Here is an 18,393-nt window from a genome sequence, read left to right as displayed (position 1 = left end):
GGTATCTTCACCCCGACCAGTAGAGCAAAGAGTTGCTCCTCAACCTACTGAACCTACTGAAATTTTTTACTTTGAAATTCCTTCGGGTATGATAGAGAAACTGCTAGCTAATCCTTTTACAGGAGATGGAACATTACATCCCGATTTGCACCTAATCTATGTGGATGAAGTTTGTGGATTATTTAAGCTTGCAGGTATGCCCGAGGATGTTATCAAGAAGAAGGTCTTCCCTATATCTTTGAAGGGAGAGGCATTGACATGGTTTAGGCTATGTGATGATATGGGATCATGGAACTACAACCGATTGAAATTGGAATTTCATCAGAAGTTTTATCCTATGCATCTTGTTCATCGTGATCGTAATTATATATATAGTTTTTGGCCTCGCGAAGGAGAAAGCATCGCTCAAGCTTGGGGTAGGCTTAAGTCAATGTTATATTCATGCCCCAATCACGAGCTATCAAGAGAAATGATTATTCAAAAAATTTATGCTCGGCTTTCTCTCAATAATCGCTCCATGCTCGATACTTCTTGTACTGGCTCTTTTATGATGAAGACTATTGAATTCAAATGGGATTTATTGGAAAGAATTAAATGCAACTTTGAAGATTGGGATCTCGACGAAGGTAAGGAGTCAGGTATAACACTTAAGTTTGATTGTGTTAAATCTTTTATGGATACCGATGTTTTTCGTGAATTTAGCACTAAATATGGACTTGACTCTGAGATAGTAGCTTCTTTCTGTGAATCCTTTGCTACTCATGTTGATCTCCCTAAGGAGAAGTGGTTTAAATATAATCCTCCCATTGACATAAAAGTAGTTGCACCTATTAAAGTTGAAGAAAAGACTATCACTTATAATGATCCGGTCGTTCCTACTGCTTATATTGAGAAACCACCTTTCCCTGTTAGAATAAAGGATCATGCTAAAGCTTCAACTGTAGTCAAAAAAAGTAATATTAGGACACCCAAACCCCCTGAGCAAATTAAAGTTGAACCTAGTATTGCTATGGTTAAAGATCTCTTGGCGGATAATATTGATGGGCATGTTATTTACTTCTGCAATGAAGCTGCTAGAATTGCTAGACCTGATGCTAAAAATAAACATAGACCTGTTGTAGGCATGCCTGTTATTTCTGTTAAGATAGGAGATCACTGTTATCATGGCTTATGTGATATGGGTGCTAGTGCGACAAAGAAAATATGCATGATATTGCACCTGCTGAGTTAGAGGAAATTGATGTTACAATTAAGCTTGCCAATAGAGACACTATTTCACCAGTTGGGATTGTTAGAGATGTTGAAGTCTTGTGTGGGAAAGTTAAATATCCTGCTGATTTTCTTGTTCTTGGATCCCCACAAGATAGCTTTTGTCCCATCATATTTGGTAGACCCTTCTTGAATATTGTTAATGCTAGGATAGACTGCGAAAAGGATGTTGTTACTATTGGTCTGGGGGATATGTCTCATGAGTTTAACTTTGCTAAATTTCGTAGACAACCCCGTGATGAGGAATTGCCTAGTAAAGATCAAATTATTGGTCCTGCTTCTATTGACGTGCCTCCTAGTGACCCTTTAGAACAGTATTTGCTAGACCATGAAAATGATATGTTTATGAATGAAAGAAGGGCAATAGATGAAGTATTCTTTAAACAGGGACCTATTTTGAAACACAACTTGCCTGTTGAAATCCTAGGGGATCCTCCTCCACCTAAGGGTGATCCCGTGTTTGAGCTTAAACCTTTACCTGATACTCTTAAATATGCTTACCTTGATGAAAAGAAGATATATCCTGTTATTATTAGTGCTAACCTTTCAGAGCATGAAGAAAATAAATTATTGAAAACTCTGAAGAAGCACTGTGCTGCTATTGGATATACTCTCGATGATCTTAAGGGCATTAGTCCCACTTTATGCCAACACAAAATAAAATTGGAGAAAGACGCTAAACTAGTTGTTGATCACCAACGACGGTTAAATCCTAAGATGAAAGAAGTGGTAAGGAAAGAAATACTAAAGCTTCTGGAGGCAGGTATAATTTATCCCGTTGCTGATAGTCAGGGGGTAATTCCTGTCCATTGTGTCCCCAAGAAGGGAGGTATTACTGTTGTTCCTAATGATAAAGATGAATTGATCCCACAAAGAGTTATTACAGGTTATAGAATGGTAATTGATTTCCGCAAATTAAATAAAGCTACTAAAAAGGATCATTCCCCTTTACCTTTTATTGATCAAATGCTAGAAAGATTATCCAAACATACACATTTTTGCTTTCTAGATGGTTATTCTGGTTTCTCTCAAATACCTGTGTCAAAAGAGGTATGCCTTTTGGTTTATGTAATGCACCTGCAAGCGGCGGCGGCGGCGGCTGTGTCTGCTGCTGCTGTTGCGAAGGCGGCGGGTGGCGGTGGTGAGGAGGGAGGGGGGCCGGGGCTCGGCTTTTAAAGCCTCGGGGGGGGGGGGGGGGGCGGCGGCTTGCGCAAGGGGGCGGCAGCGCGGAGTCCGGCTCGGACTCCTGTTGGAGTCCGGCGGCGGCATGGCGGGGAAGACGAGGCGCGCGCGAGCCGGCTCGGCTCGCCTTCGGCCCAGTCGGGAGAAAAGATTTTTTTTAATCCGCCGAGGAAAAATCCTAATAAAATATAAAAAAATTCTAAAAAAATGCCAAAACAATTTTCACCGTCTAAATGAAATATTTAGAACAAAGTGAACCTTTTTCTGGCATAAAAATGCAATTTTAAAAAATGCATATTTTTCTAATTCAAATAAAATAGCAATAAAGTCCAAATAAAATATTTATTTGATTTTAACATTTTTCCTCCAATATTCCTCTTTCTTATTTTGGAGAAGTCGTTTTATCTCCTCTCATTTATTTTAATATTGGAAATATTTCGGAGAGAAAAATTATTAAAATCAAAATGATCCTCTTTTCAAATTTGAGAAAATTCAAATATGAAAATAAATGAAATCCCCAACTCTCTCCATGGGTCCTTTAGTTGCTTAAGATTTCTAGGATCACAAACAAAATGCAAATAAAATATGATATGCATATGATGACGCATGTATAACATCCAAATTGAAAATTGGGATGGTACAGTTCACCAGTTCATTACAAGAGGAGAGGAATGTTCAAGGCGGTTCAAAAATGAATACACGTAGCCCTTTTGCACCTGCCATCGCCCAAAACCTGGCCTCGGCAAGGGCGGCTTGAGTGGCCTCGGCAATGGAGGGCTGTGCATGGTCGAAGGTGCAAGCGTTCCTGTGCTTCCAAAGGGTCCAGGCCACGATGATCCCGAGCGAGGCAGTGCCCTTGCGAAGGGAGGGCGGGGCAGACGTAGTGGCCTCCTGCCACCAGTCGAAGAAAGACTCATGCCCGATGGGCATGGTAGCAGTGAGTCTAAGCTTGGAGAAGACGTCATGCTAGACCGTGCGGGAGAAAGGACAGCCGATCAGTAGATGTTGCATAGATTCAGTGGCCTGATCGTAGAGCACACACGCAGAGGTATGCGGAAGACCATGGCGCGCGAGTCTCTCGTTTCTCCAGCACCGATCTTGCAGGGTGAGCCACATGAAGAACTTTACGCTGAGAGGGGCCCAAGTTTTCTAGGTGAGAGAACCTTGCGAGGATTTGGTTGCGCCCAGGAAGAGTGCCTCATAACAAGACTTGGCAGAGTAGAGGCCATTGGCGGTCCAGCGCCATCGAAGCTTGTTGGGGCGGTTAGCAAGAGCGATCGGGCGCACGCGCCGCCAGAGCTCGATGTATTGCACCGTGGCAAGAGGTCCTAGAGCACCCGCAATGTCTTGGACCCAAGATCTGCCCGCAAGGCCGTCAGCCACCATGCGAGTCCTGCGGCGTCGATTTGGCACCATGGCGTAGATGGCGGGCGCGATTTCGGCCACGGATTGCCCCTGAATCCAGTGATCCGTCTAGAATTTGCACGAGCGGCCATCGCCGAGCTCCCACTCTGTTGAGGCGCAGAAGATGGCCAGGGCCTCGGGGTCGGAGGGAATAGATAGATGGCTCCAGAGACGCAGCTGATCTGTGCGCTGAAGCCAGAGCCAGTGGGTGCGGAGGGAGATCCCAGTTTGTCGCAGGTCCCGGACACCCAATCCACCAAGTTCAAGGGACATGCAAACGCGGTGCCAATTGACTGCGTAGTGGCCCGCAGCAGAATCTTTTCTCCCGTGCCATAGGAACTCGCGGATGACCCGATTGACCAATTTGAGAACATGGGCATTGAGGATGATAGCCGCGAGGAGATGCCCGGGCATAACGCACAACACGTGCCGCACCAGGGCGAGCCGCTCGCCTCGGGCCAACAGAGATGCTCGCCGGGTGGATAGCTTCTTGCGGATCCGGTCCACGAGCGGGAGAATATGGGAAGAATGGATTCTACAGATCGACAACGGTAGCCCAAGATAGATGATTGGAAACGGCTTGACGGGGCATTGCAGCTCATGCGCGACGGTCATCTCATGCGCAGGAGAGCATTGGATAGGAGTAGCAGAGCACTTGCCAAAGTTCGTGTGGAGGCTGGAGGCGCCACCGAACACACGCAGAAGCTCCCGGAGCGCGGTGAGGTCTTGTCTATCCGGGTGGCAGAAGATCACCACATTGTTCGCGTATAGAGAGACGCTGGAGGCCATGTGGGTGGGGGTAAGCCGATGCAGAATCCCAGCTTAGATCACACGCAGGATGAGGGAGTTTAGCACGTCCATGACGATAGTAAACAACATGGGCGACACCGGGTCGCCCTGACGTGGATTATCGGGGGACCCGGCGATCCGTTGATGAGGACACGAGTGGTCGCGGTAGACAGCAGAATTGCGATCCACTCGCACCAACATGGACCGAAACCGCGGTGGCACAGGACTTGGAGCAGGAAAGGCCATGAGACCGAGTCGAAAGCCCGGGCGATGTCGAGTTTGAGGAGCACACGAGCGAGCTTGCGGCTGTGGAGGTGCTTAGCTATCTATTGGACCAGGAGAAAGTTGTCATGTATGCATCTGCCGGCGATGAATGCACTTTGGTTGACGGAGACAAGTTCGGGGAGCCTCGGAGCGAGCCGCAGAGAAAGAACCTTGGCGAATAGCTTAGCCAAGAGGTGAATAAGGCTGATCGGCCTATAGTCGGTGAGGAAGGAGGCGTCTTGCTTTTTGGGTAGCAATGTGATCAGCGCCTCGTTGAGCTTCCCAAAACCTCTGCCATTGAGCGCATACAGCTTGTCAAAGGCCTCGCATATGTCCTTCTTGATCACCGGCCACGCGGAGCACAGGAACTCGGCGGTAAATCCGTCTGGCCCAGGCGCTTTCCCATGAGGCAACAACTTGATCGCTGTCCAGATTTCGTCTTTAGAGAAAGGTATGTCGAGCCCAGAGAGGTCAGATGCGCTGATGTCTAGCATGTTAAGATCCAGCGTGAAATCGCGGTAGTTCATAGAGCCAAGCAGACGCGAGAAGTGAGCATAGGCCACCTCGGCCATGGCCGCGTCGTCGGAGAGGAGCTGCCCATCTTGCTGCAGCTCGAGAATCATGTTCTTGTGCAAGCGTCGGGAGGCATGGATTCTGAGGAAGGCCGAGCTGGTCTCGCCATTGCGCAGCCAGGAGAATCTAGATCGCTGGCGCGAGATCGTCCGCTCGAGCGATGCGAGACCAAGGTAGGTGCACTTGAGACGGCGGCGAAGCCAAGTCTCAGTGATGGAGAGAGGGCGCCGGTCCTGAGCCTCATCAAGGCGTGATGTCTACTACACAACCTTCTTGTTGTAGACGTTGTTGGGCCTCCAAGTGCAGAGGTTTGTAGGACAGTAGCAAATTTCCCTCAAGTGGATGACCTAAGGTTTATCAATCCATGGGAGGCGTAGGATGAAGATGGTCTCTCTCAAACAACCCTGCAACCAAATAACAAAGAGTCTCTTGTGTCCCCAACACACCCAATACAATGGTAAATTGTATAGATGCACTAGTTCGGCGAAGAGATGGTGATACAAGTGCAATATAGATAGTAGATATAGGTTTTTGTAATCTGAAAATATAAAAACAGCAAGGTAACTAATGATAAAAGTGAGCGTAAACGGTATTGCAATATGTTGAAACAAGGCCTAGGGTTCATACTTTCACTAGTGCAAGTTCTCTCAACAATAATAACATAATTGGATCATATAACTATCCCTCAACAAGCAACAAAGAGTCACTCCAAAGCCACTAATAGCGGAGAACAAACGAAGAGAATATGGTAGGGTACGAAACCACCTCAAAGTTATCCTTTCTGATCGATCTATTCAAGAGTCCATAGTAAAATAACACGAAGCTATTCTTTCCGTTCGATCTATCATAGAGTTCGTACTAGAATAACACCTTAAGACACAAATCAACCAAAACCCTAATGTCGCCTAGAGACTCCAATGTCACCTCAAGTATCCGTGGGTATGATTATACGATATGCATCACACAATCTCAGATTCATCTATTCAAACCAACACAAAGTACTTCAAAGAGTGCCCCAAAGTTTCTACCGGAGAGTCAAGACGAAAACGTGTGCCAACCCCTATGCATAAGTTCACGAGGTCACGGAACCCGCATGTTGATCACCAAAACATACATCAAGTGAATCACGTGATATCCCATTGTCACCACAGATAAGCACATGCAAGACATACATCAAGTGTTCTCAAATCCTTAAAGACTCAATCCGATAAGATAACTTCAAAGGGAAAACTCAATCCATTACAAGAGAGTAGAGGGGGAGAAACATCATAAGATCCAACTATAATAGCAAAGCTAACAATACATCAAGATCGTGCCAAATCAAGAACACGAGAGAGAGAGAGAGAGATCAAACACATAGCTACTGGTACATACCCTCAGCCCCGAGGGTGAACTACTCCCTCCTCGTCATCGAGAGCGCCGGGATGATGAAGATGGCCACCGGTGAGGGATCCCCCTCCGGCAGGGTGCCGGAATAGGGTCCCGATTGGTTTTTGGTGGCTACAGAGGCTTGCGGCGGCGGAACTCCCGATCTATTCTGCTCCTCGATGTTTTTAGGGTATATGGATATATATAGGCGAAAGAAGTCGGTTAGGGGAGCCACGAGGGGCCCACGAGGGTGGGAGTGCGCCCAGGGGGCAGGCGCGCCTCCCTGCCTCGTGGCCACCTTGAAGCTTCCCTGACTTCAACTCCAAGTCTCCTGGATCACGTTCGTTCCAAAAATCACGCTCCCGAAGGTTTCATTCCGTTTGGACTCCGTTTGATATTCCTTTTCTATGAAACACTGAAACAAGGGAAAAACAGAAACTGGCACTGGGCTCTGGGTTAATAGGTTAGTCCCAAAAATAATATAAAAGTGCATAGTAAAGCCCATTAAACATCCAAGATGGATAATATAATAGCATGAATACTTCATAAATTATAGATACGTTGGAGACGTATCAGCATCCCCAAGCTTAATTCCTGCTCATCCTCGAGTAGGTAAATGATAAAAGAAATAATTTATGAAGTGTGAATGCTAGCAGGTGCATAAGTTTGATCAATGATAATTTCAATCACCTTTTCTAGCATCATTATATATCATAACAATAGCTCATCTCATAAAGCTTCTCATGATCAAGTAACAAGCTATTCACATATTAAAGTATAGATCATAAACTTTCTTGAAAACTAACAAACCGTGTTATTAGTCATCAAACAATTACAATTCATCTTGTTTTTAGGAAGATTCTATGTCAGAGCTTTTGATTTAGCAAACTCCACATACTCAACTATCATTTAGTCTTTCACAATTGCTAACACTCACGCAATTTTTATGGGTTCAAAGTTTTAATCAGACACAGAGAAAGATAGGGGCTTATAGACACAGAGAAAGATCGTATAAAGCTTATTTTCTCCACACTAAAAGATCATACATATTTAGAGAGCAATTTTTATTGCATGCACCGATGACAACTTACTTGAAGGATCTTACTCAATCCATAGGTAGGTATGGTGGACTCTCATGGCAATACTGGTTTAAGGGATGTTTGGAAGCACAAGTAGTATTTCTACTTGGTGCAAATAATTTGGCTAGCATGAGGGGGAAAGGCAAGCTCAACGTGTCGGGCGATCCATGACAATATACTTTATTTCAGATATAAGAAAACATAACCCATTATGTTGTCTTCCTTGTCCAACATCAACCTTTTAGCATGTCATATTTTAATGAGTTCTCACAATCATAAAAGATGTCCAAGATAGTATATTTATATGTCAAATCTCTCTTCCCTCAATATTCTTTCATGAATTGTTCAAGTGACCAATACAATGTTTGCTAACCTTCAATAAATTTACCACCTCTACTTCTTATATGTAAAGTCATTACTCCCCATGGGATAAGCATATGAAACATATATAATTTCAGTTTATGATATTCAAATCATTCAACTATTTACTCATAGTATATAAGTGAAGCACGTGAGTAAATGACAAACTACTCCAAAAAATATAAGTGAAGATCAATGAGTAGTCAAACAATTATGTAGCTGTGTGAAGACTCTCTCATTTAAGAATTTCAGATCTTGGTATTTTATTCATACAGCAAGCAAAACAAAAGAAAATAAAATAACGCTCCAAGAAAAACACATATCATGTGGTGAATAAAAATATAGCTCCAAGTAAAGTTACCGATGAACGAAGACGAAAGAGGGGATGCCATCCGGGGCATCCCCAAGCTTAGGCTCTTGGTTGTCCTTGAATATTACCTTGGGGTGCCTTGGGCATCCCCAAGCTTAGGCTCTTGCCACTCCTTATTCCATAGTCCATCGAATCTTTACCCAAAACTTGAAAACTTCACAACACAAAACTTAACAGAAGATCTCGTGAGCTCCGTTAGCGAAAGAAAAGAAAACACCACTTCAAGGTACTGTAATGAACTCATTCTTTATTTGTATTGGTGTTAAATCTATTGTATTCCAACTTCTCTATGGTTTATAAACTATTTTACTAGCCATAGATTCATCAAAATAAGCAAACAACACATGAAAAACAGCATCTGTCAAAAACAGAACAGTCTGTAGTAATCTGTAACTAACACAAACTTCTGGAACTCAAAAAATTCTACCAAAATAGGAAGACCTAGATAATTTTATTATTGATATGCTGCAATTGGAATCAGTATTTTATCACGTTCTGGTGATTTTAAACAATTGTTTTTGTGAATAGAAAGTTTCTGGAATTTTCAGCAAGATCAAATAACTATCATCCTAGAAGATCCTATAGGTCTTACTTGGCACAAACATTAATTAAAACATAAAACCACATCTAAACAGAAGCTATATGAATTATTTATTACTAAACAGGAGCAAAAACAAAGAACAAAAATAAAATTGGGTTGCCTCCCAACAAGCGCTAACGTTTAATGCCCCTAGCTAGGCATGACAATTTCAATGATGCTCACATAAAAGGTAAGAATTGAAACATAAAGAGAGCATCATGAAGAATATGACTAGCACATTTAAGGCTACCCCACTTCCTATGCATAGGGATTTTGTGAGCAAACAACTTATGGGAACAAGAATCAACTTGCATAGGAAGGTAAAACAAGCATAACTTCAAGATTTTAAGCACATAGAGAGGAAACTTGATATTATTGCAATTCCTACAAGCGTATATTCCTCCCTCATAATAATTTTCAGTAGCATCATAAATGAATTCAACAATATAACCATCACATAAAGTATTCTTTTCATGATCTACTTGCATAGAAATTTTATTACTCTTCACATAAGCAAAATTCTTCTCATTCGGAATAGTGGGAGTATCATAAGAAACTTGAATACTATAAATTGTTTCCACATTAAAAGAGTAATGTTCAGAAAAAGGGTAATCATAATCATGACAAGTTTTATAAATATAATCATCACTACTTTTTTTATAGCATAAGTTTCATCACAATAATCATCATAAGTAGGAGGCATGCTATCATCATGATAAATTTGCTCATCAAAATTTGGGGGACAAAAAATATCATCCTCATCAAACATAGCTTCCCCAAGCTTGTGGATCTGCATATCATTAGCATCATGGATATTCAAAGAATTTGTACTAACAACATTGCAATCATGCTCATCATTCAAATATTTAGTGCCAAATATTCTAATGCATTCTTCTTCTAGCACTTGAGCACAATTATCGGAATCCTTATTTTCACGAAAGACATTAAAAAGATGAAGCATATGAGGAAACCTTAATTCCATTTTTTGTAGTTTTCTTTTATAAACTAAACTAGTGATAAAACAAGAAACTAAAAGATTTGATTGCAAGATCTAAAGATATACCTTCAAGCACTCACCTCCCCGACAACGGCGCCAGAAAAGAGCTTGATGTCTACTACACAACCTTCTTCTTGTAGACGTTGTTGGGCCTCCAAGTGCAGAAGTTTGTAGGACAGTATCAAATTTCCCTCAAGTGGATGACCTACGGTTTATCAATCTGTGGGAGGCGTAGGATGAAGATGGTCTCTCTCAAACAACCCTGCAACCAAATAACAAAGAGTCTCTTGTGTCCCCAACACACCCAATACAATGGTAAATTGTATAGGTGCACTAGTTCGGCGAAGAGATGGTGATACAAGTGCAATATAGATAGTAGATATAGGTTTTTGTAATCTGAAAATATAAAAACAGCAAGGTAACTCATGATAAAAGTGAGCGTAAACGGTATTGCAATGTGTTGAAACAAGGCCTAGGGTTCATACTTTCACTAGTTCAAGTTCTCTCAACAATAATAACATAATTGGATCATATAACATTCCCTCAACAAGCAACAAAGAGTCACTCCAAAGCCACTAATAGCGGAGAACAAACAAAGAGATTATGGTAGTACGAAACCACCTCAAAGTTATCCTTTCTGATCGATCTATTCAAGAGTCCGTAGTAAAATAACACGAAGCTATTCTTTCCGTTCGATCTATCATAGAGTTTGTACTAGAATAACACCTTAAGACACAAATCAACCAAAACCCTAATGTCACCTAGATACTCCAATGTCACCTCAAGTATCCGTGGGTATGATTATACGATATGCATCACACAATCTCAGATTCATCTATTCAAACCAACACAAAGTACTTCAAAGAGTGCCCCAAAGTTTCTACCGGAGAGTCAACACGAAAACGTGTGCCAACCCCTATGCATAAGTTCACGAGGTCACGGAACCCGCAAGTTGATCACCAAAACATACATCAAGTGAATCACATGATATACCATTGTCACCACACATAAGCACACGCAAGACATACATCAAGTGTTCTCAAATCCTTAAAGACTCAATCCGATAAGATAACCCCAAAGGGAAAACTCAATCCATTACAAGAGAGTAGAGGGGGAGAAACATCATAAGATCCAACTATAATAGCAAAGCTCGCGATACATCAAGATGGTGCCAAATCAAGAACACGAGAGAGAGAGAGAGAGAGATCAAACACATAGCTACCGGTACATACCCTCAGCCCCGAGGGTGAACTACTCCCTCCTCGTCATCGAGAGCGCTGGGATGATGAAGATGGCCACCGGTTTGGGATCCCCCCTCCGGCAGGGTGCCGAAACAGGGTCCCGATTGGTTTTTGGTGGCTATAGAGGCTTGTGGCGGCGGAACTCCCGATCTATTCTACTCCCCGATGTTTTTAGGGTATATTGATATATATAGGCGAAAGAAGTCGGTCAGGGGAGCCACGAGGGGCCCACTAGGGTGGGGGCGTGCCCAGGGGGCAGGCGCGCCTCCCTGCCAAGTGGCCACCTCGAAGCTTCCCTGACTTCAACTCCAAGTCTCCTGGATCACGTTCGTTCCAAAAATCACGCTCCCGAAGGTTTCATTCCGTTTGGACTCCGTTTGATATTCCTTTTCTGCGAAACACTGAAAAAAGGGAAAAAACAGAAACTGGCACTGGGCTCTGGGTTAATAGGTTAGTCCCAAAAATAATATAAAAGTGCATAGTAAAGCCCATTAAACATCCAAGATGGATAATATAATAGCATGAATACTTCATAAATTATAGATACGTTGGAGACGTATCAAGGTGCACGATGAGCTCGCGTGCGACGGTGATCTGAAGCGAGATGCCCGAAAGGCGCTTGGTTCCCCAGCTTCGCAGGTGGCGAGCAGTGGCCTTAAGGCGGGCATAGATGCGTCTGAATGGGTCTGGGTCAGGGGGAATGGAGTTCCAAGCGTTGCCAACCATGTCGAGGTAGCCATCAAGCTTCGGCCAAAAACGCTCAAAGTGGAAGCGTTTGGCAATGTTGCTGTGAGCCGCGCCGTCGATGAAGAGGGGACAATGGTCCATGGCCACCGAGGAGAGACGGTGGAGGAGACAGGTGGGCTGCATCACGTCCCAGCTGGAGGTGCAGAGAACGCGATCGTTTTGGACCAACGTGGGGTTGTCTTGCTCGTTAGACCAAGTGTATCGGCGGCCATGAAGATAGATGTCACGAAGCTCCAAATCAGAGATGAAGCGACGGAAACGGCTCATGGTCCTATGGTTGAGACGATTATTATTCTTGTCCGCTACGTAAGTGATCATGTTGAAGTCGCCTCCAAGAAGCTAGGGGCCCGCGCAGGTGTCACGGAAATCTTGCAGCTCTCTAAGGAAAGCAATCTTCACAGCATCCCCCTGGGGGCATAAACCGTAGTCAACCACCAATGTTGATCGCCCGCAAGGGGGAAGTGAGTGCTGAGACATGGTGGTTGCTGATGGTCGGCCTAGATAGCGAAATCAGCTCACTGCACTAGGCAAGGAGAATGCCACCGCGGGTGCCGTCGGCAGGGAGGAAGAAGAAGTCCAGAAAGGATGCACCAAGAGTCTCGAGTACCAGGGAGATCGAAACATCTGCAAGCTTAGTCTCTTGGAGACAGACGATGTGCGGGGCAGCCAAGGAGATGACGCTATAGATTGCCGAACGCTTCGCACGGGAATTAAGACCTCAAACATTCCAGAAGATGATTTTTAGGTTTTGATCCATAAGAAGATGGAAGGGGCGTGGGGCTTGGGACACGGCCAAGATCAAATCTCCACGAGGCGTGGGCCACCGGTGCGCTGCGGCGAGCCTTCACAGGGAGCGGAGGGGATGCGCCAACTGTAGAAGTCCGCGAAGGCCTGGATGATATCCTCCGCCAGTGGCCGCACGAACAAGGCAGCAGACTTGGCGAGGGTGGCCTCATCCACCGGGTCGTCATCCTGTAGCAAACCCAGACGGCAAAGGAGGACGCGCTTCGCCTTCATCTCAGAGTCCAAACCTCGGTCAGCCTTGGTGATCCTACCACTATGGTGTGGCGTAAAGTTGGGGGGCACCTCGTTGCACCGCCTACGCGGTGCAGGAGAAGGAAGGACGCGATCGATCTCAGCCTGCACGGAGCCGATAAAAACTTCTAAGCTAGAAGCAGCAGACCAAGCAGGCGGGGAGAGCAGCTGCATGGGCGTGCATGGGGGGGCAATGCATGGGTGCCAGGAGGCATGCATGGAGTGGCAGAGGCTGATGCGGTCGGCCTGGCCTCGGGGTCTGAAGCACACGGGCCCATGTCCAAGGCAGCACCAGGGTTGTCGGTTTGGGTGGGGGTCGTCCTTGGAAGGCGCGAGGATCAGGTCAGTAGCAGGGGATTCGCAAGGCCGAGCATTAGCTGGCGAGGCGGATAAAGGTGGGGGCGAGGGGCCCACCGGCAGCATGCTACCCCCGGGCGAGCTGAGGGCCCGCGGAAGGCTGGCAAAGTCAGGGAGTTGGGCGTTGTCGCGGAGTGGAGCAACGCGCTCGACAATTGGCTCGTTGGAGCTCGCGAACGGGGCAGCATCGCAGGAGAGCGTGCAGAGGCGGCCAACTGGCGACGGAGGGGCTTGAATGACGGTCAAGACGGTCGCGCCTTCGTCAGCAGGGGCGTCAAAAGCCTGAGCAGCGGCACTTTCCAGAAGCGCGGGCTGGGCCACGACCGGATCCCAAGCATCCCAGGCAGGCGCTGCGGAATCACGTGGCAGATCCTGGGCGGGCCCAGTCATAGCGAGGGTGCGAGGTGGCCCCAAGGTGCAGCCAAGATGGAACCCTGGGGGCCGCTGCAAAGACTGGGGGGTGGGGGCCCAGGATGCCTTGCCACTCGCGGCAGGGCCACGGTGCGCGGCCGCGCCGGCGACCATGGTCACCACGTCTCGAGGACCAACGGCGAGACGCGTCGGGTCTACGCTCAGGGAACTAGTGAATGCGTAGCCAGGGATCAGGCATGGGAGGAGAGCCAGGGGCGTCATCATTGTCGGCAGCTGGAGGGGAAGGCGGTGGGGGCATGGGGCGGCGGTAGTCGACGGAGCTGATGACATGGATCTCGATGGGGAACCGCGTTAGTCCAAGCGCGAGGCGCTCCGCCCGTGCCGGGTCCGCCTCGTCATCCACGACATCAGGCTCCGGCACGAGCAGCTACGACAAGCATGGGATGCCATCAGGGTTGGTGGTCCAGGCTGTGAGGCGAAAGACCGACATGTCGGACGCGTCCCTGGTCTCCGGGGCGAGGTTCTCGACGCGGCAGAACGGCGACAGGAGGAACTCAGCAGAGGACCGGTGCCATGCATTGTCGGGGATGCCGGTGATCTCGATGGAGACGAGGAAGCACGCCTTCACCGGGACAGCATCGCGGGAGTGGCTCCAAGGAGTGAAGAGCAGGCGAAAGCCACCGGTGCGCAGACCACCAACGGCGACACGCGCGCGAAGCGGCGGAGGAAAACTTGATGAGGAAATCGTCATAGGCGTGGAGGTGGACGGAGAACTTGTGCGCAGCCAGACCATAAGATGCACGGAGAGCGTCAAAGACGACCTCGCGGGTGATGCCGAGGCGGCGGCCGGCCATCGAAGTGAGCAACGCCCGCTCAAGATCCAGCTCCGCCGCCACCAGCTCCGCGGACCGAGGCAGGTAGCAGATGGCGCTGGCAGGGCGACGCGCAGGGTGACCCAAAGGCGGGTTGTCCGCCGCAGAGGTAGAGCCGGCCGGTGATGCGGAGGCAGTACGTGGCCTGGAAGATGTAGGCACGGAACCGCCAGAGTGCGACGGCCCAGCGTTGGCCGACACGGAGGACATGGGGCGGCCGAACGAGCCAGAGGAGGCGGGACGCGCAGGGGGCGAGGCGGATTCCGCCGGGCCAGAGCCAGAGGCAGAACCACGGCGGTGCAGTAGAGGGGGGAGGCACCCTGGGATGAGGCGGAGGAGGCGGCGGAGCACAGGGGGCAGCCGCGCGCCTTGTGCTCGAAGAAACAGCAGTGACTGCATCGGATGTCCCTACGGCACTCCGAGTGCGGGTGGCCGGGGCTGAGGCACCTGGGGCACTTGCCCTCCCAGAGCCACGACGGTGGCTGGCGAGGGGCATCACCAGGCCCGCGACGAGGACGCCGCGGCCGGGAGGGGCGGTGACGCTTCCGACCACGGGCGAGGAGCCGGTCGTCCTGGGCGCCGTCCATGGACACCCGGCAGATCTCGGAGCACAGGGAAGCGCGCAGCCTGTCGGATTTTGGGTTCCGGAAAAACCCTTGAGGTTGGAACACTAGGTGCGCACGAAGATCTCTCCTCCCTCTAGCTCGCACGCATCAAGATCTCACGGCCTAGCTCGAAGAACCCAAAGAACAAAGAGACACAAGATTTATACTAGTTCGGGCCACCGTTGTGGTGTAATACCCTACTTCGGTGTGGTGTGGTGGATTGCCTCTTGGGCTAAGGATGATTGGTTACAAGGGAAGAACAGCCTCCTGAGGAGAGGTGCTCTTGTGCTTGGTGAACTTGTGTGGCTGAGGATGATCTGAATCCGTTGCCTCCTACTGTGGTGGCTAGTCCTATTTATAGAGGCCCTGGTCCTCTTCCCAAATATTGAGTGGGAAGGGATCCCACAACGGTCAGTTTGAAGGGGGACAACTAGTACAAGCTATCCTGACTAAAGGTGATCTTCGCCTGCCAAAGGCTCTGGTGGTGACGCCGTCTTGGGCTCCACGATGACCTCCGTCATGCCGTCCTGCTGGTCTTGGTATCGTTGCACCGATATGGAAACCTTTGCCTGATGCCTCGAGACTCCTCGCCTGCGCTTGCCTCTTTAGCACCAAAGAGGAAACGAGGACACTGTGCGCGCTGGCACCCGCCTGGCCTTGGTCATCGTGGCTTATGTCATAGGAACCTCGCGAGGTTCCCCTTGCCTTGATCTCTCCGCCCCTCGCGAGCCAACCTGGTGAGGCTGCCCCCGAGGGGGTCTTGCATCGTCCGCCTCGCGAGGCTTGGCCCCTCGCGAGGGTCTTGAGTGTTTGCTGGTGAAGATGGGCCATACAGGGCCACTGGTGGAGATGGGATGTACAGGTGGTGGAGCCACGCCATGGGCCGCTGGCAGGCAAGTCTGGGTACCCCCGTTTCTAGAACGCCGACAGTAGCCCCTGGGCCCAAGGCGCGCTTGGACTTGGCTTCGAGGCGAAGCCAAGGGGAAAGTGCAGAGCGCCACAGGCCCCAACAGCCTGTGGCCTTGGTCGACGCGTGGTGATTGATTGGACGTCGGCGTCTCCGCTTCCCCATGCTGCCTCGACAACTGCCCTACTGACAAAAGACTGGCGCGGGCAACACTTGCCTTCATTGCTTCCTTTCGCCTTGCTCCAGATCCCCTTTCTTGCTCCTTGCTTCTGAAATCTCCAGATCTGCCTCAATCCTCTTCCATTCAGCGACCAATGGCGCCCCGCAAGGTCAAGGCTGCTTCGTCATCTGCCTGGTACGAGCCGGCTCTGGACGCGCCCAATGTCTCGGAGAAGAACCTCGCCGCCACGCGCCCGCTGACCGCGGGGGAGAGCAACGAGAAGGGGAAGACCGAGCTCCGGGCTGGCTCCACCGAGCCGGAGGCTCAGGGGAGCACCTTCTACCCCTTCTTCATGAGCAGCGTCGTCGTGGGCCTGGTTCCCCCCTTCTCCGACTTCTTCTATGTCGTCCTCCATCATTACAGATTGCAGGCCCTTCATCTCCATCCCAACTCCGTTCTTCTCTTGTCGATCTTTGCCTTCTACTATGAGGTGTATGTCGGGGTGATGCCGTCCGTGGCTCTGCTGTGCCACTTCTTCTTCCTCCGAATCAACGACGGTCATACCTTTGGGTGCGCCAACTTCATCGCGGCCGGCAAGGCCAAGACGATCTCGAAGGCTGGGAAGAAGGCCGACGACTTCAGGGGCAAGTGGTCATGATGGATGCCAAGTGCGTCCACCCATGGTTGACACTGCCGACGGAGATGCCCCAGTCCGGCAAAGGGTGGTCTTGCATGAAGCTTACTGACGACCGGGCAAAGCTGGTGCTGGAGAAGATGACTGCCAACCTGAAGCCGGGCAACGCGAAGGCGGCAAAGCTGACGGGGGCCATGCTCCTTGGGGAGTTCTTGATGCTGCGCGTGGCTCCGCTCCAAGCGCGCTCGCGCCCCTTGTGGACGCTTGAGGGCACAGAAGATAAGCTCCGCTTGAGTCCGGAGGCCTTGCCTGAGGAAGGGCTGGCTGTGGCTCTCCGCCTCCTGGTCGGGGACGACCAGGAGTACCCGCCGAGTGCCTTCGTTCCTTTGTTCCTTCGCGAGGACGGGGCGTAGGCCGCGGCCGCCATGCCCACCTTTGACGGGCGCGGGCTGGTGCCGCCGGCACCCCTGGTGTCCCGGTGGCGACGACGCCGGTGGACGTGTCTTCTGGTGATTCCCGCGGGGAGGGGGAAGAGGAAGAAGACGAGGAGCGCGACTCGAAGGTGACCCCCGAGGGGATGGGGGAGACCTTCCCCCTGCGTGAGGCCGACATCCTCCGCACCTTGCCTGACAATGACGACAAAACTGATGTCCTTCTGGAGAGGGAGGAGCCGCCCGTGGCTGGGGGCTCCTCGAGGCCCAAGGCCAGCCCCCAGAGGAGGCCACCGGCCGAGGTTCCGACGAGGGGCGGGTCGGCGCTGATCTCCCGAGATGATGCTTCCGCTCCGACACCGCCTGGAGCTGCTTCCAGCCCATCCGCTGCCCCTTCTTCTGCTCCTGGAGCCCGCGCACCCACGCCTCTGGCTGCGAGGCTCTCAGGCTTCAAGCTTAACAAGCGAAGGGACTACACCGCGGTGGACCAGTAAGTGTTCTTGCCCCGCCTTGTTCTTGCTTATGTTGCTGATCCTTGACGCCGCTCCGTTGTGCAATTAGGCCGACGCCCATGGCAAAGAAGAGGAAGGAGGAAGTGGTGCTGCTCGGGACTAATCTGCCTGTCGCGGCTGCATCTCCCTCCGTGGAGAAGGGCAGCATCGGCGCTCACACCTCTCCGGCTCGATCGTCCTCGCGAGGCCTGGGGAGCATCCTCGGGAGGAGTCAGCCCCCGTGGCCCCGCTAGCTCCGGGGGCGCCGGTGTCTGGCTCGGCTGCTGGGGTCCGCAAAGCTCAGGA

This window comes from Triticum aestivum, chromosome 3D (assembly GCF_018294505.1).
Source record: "Triticum aestivum cultivar Chinese Spring chromosome 3D, IWGSC CS RefSeq v2.1, whole genome shotgun sequence".
Taxonomy (NCBI): domain Eukaryota; kingdom Viridiplantae; phylum Streptophyta; class Magnoliopsida; order Poales; family Poaceae; genus Triticum; species Triticum aestivum.
Note: the sequence above shows the minus strand (reverse complement) of the source record.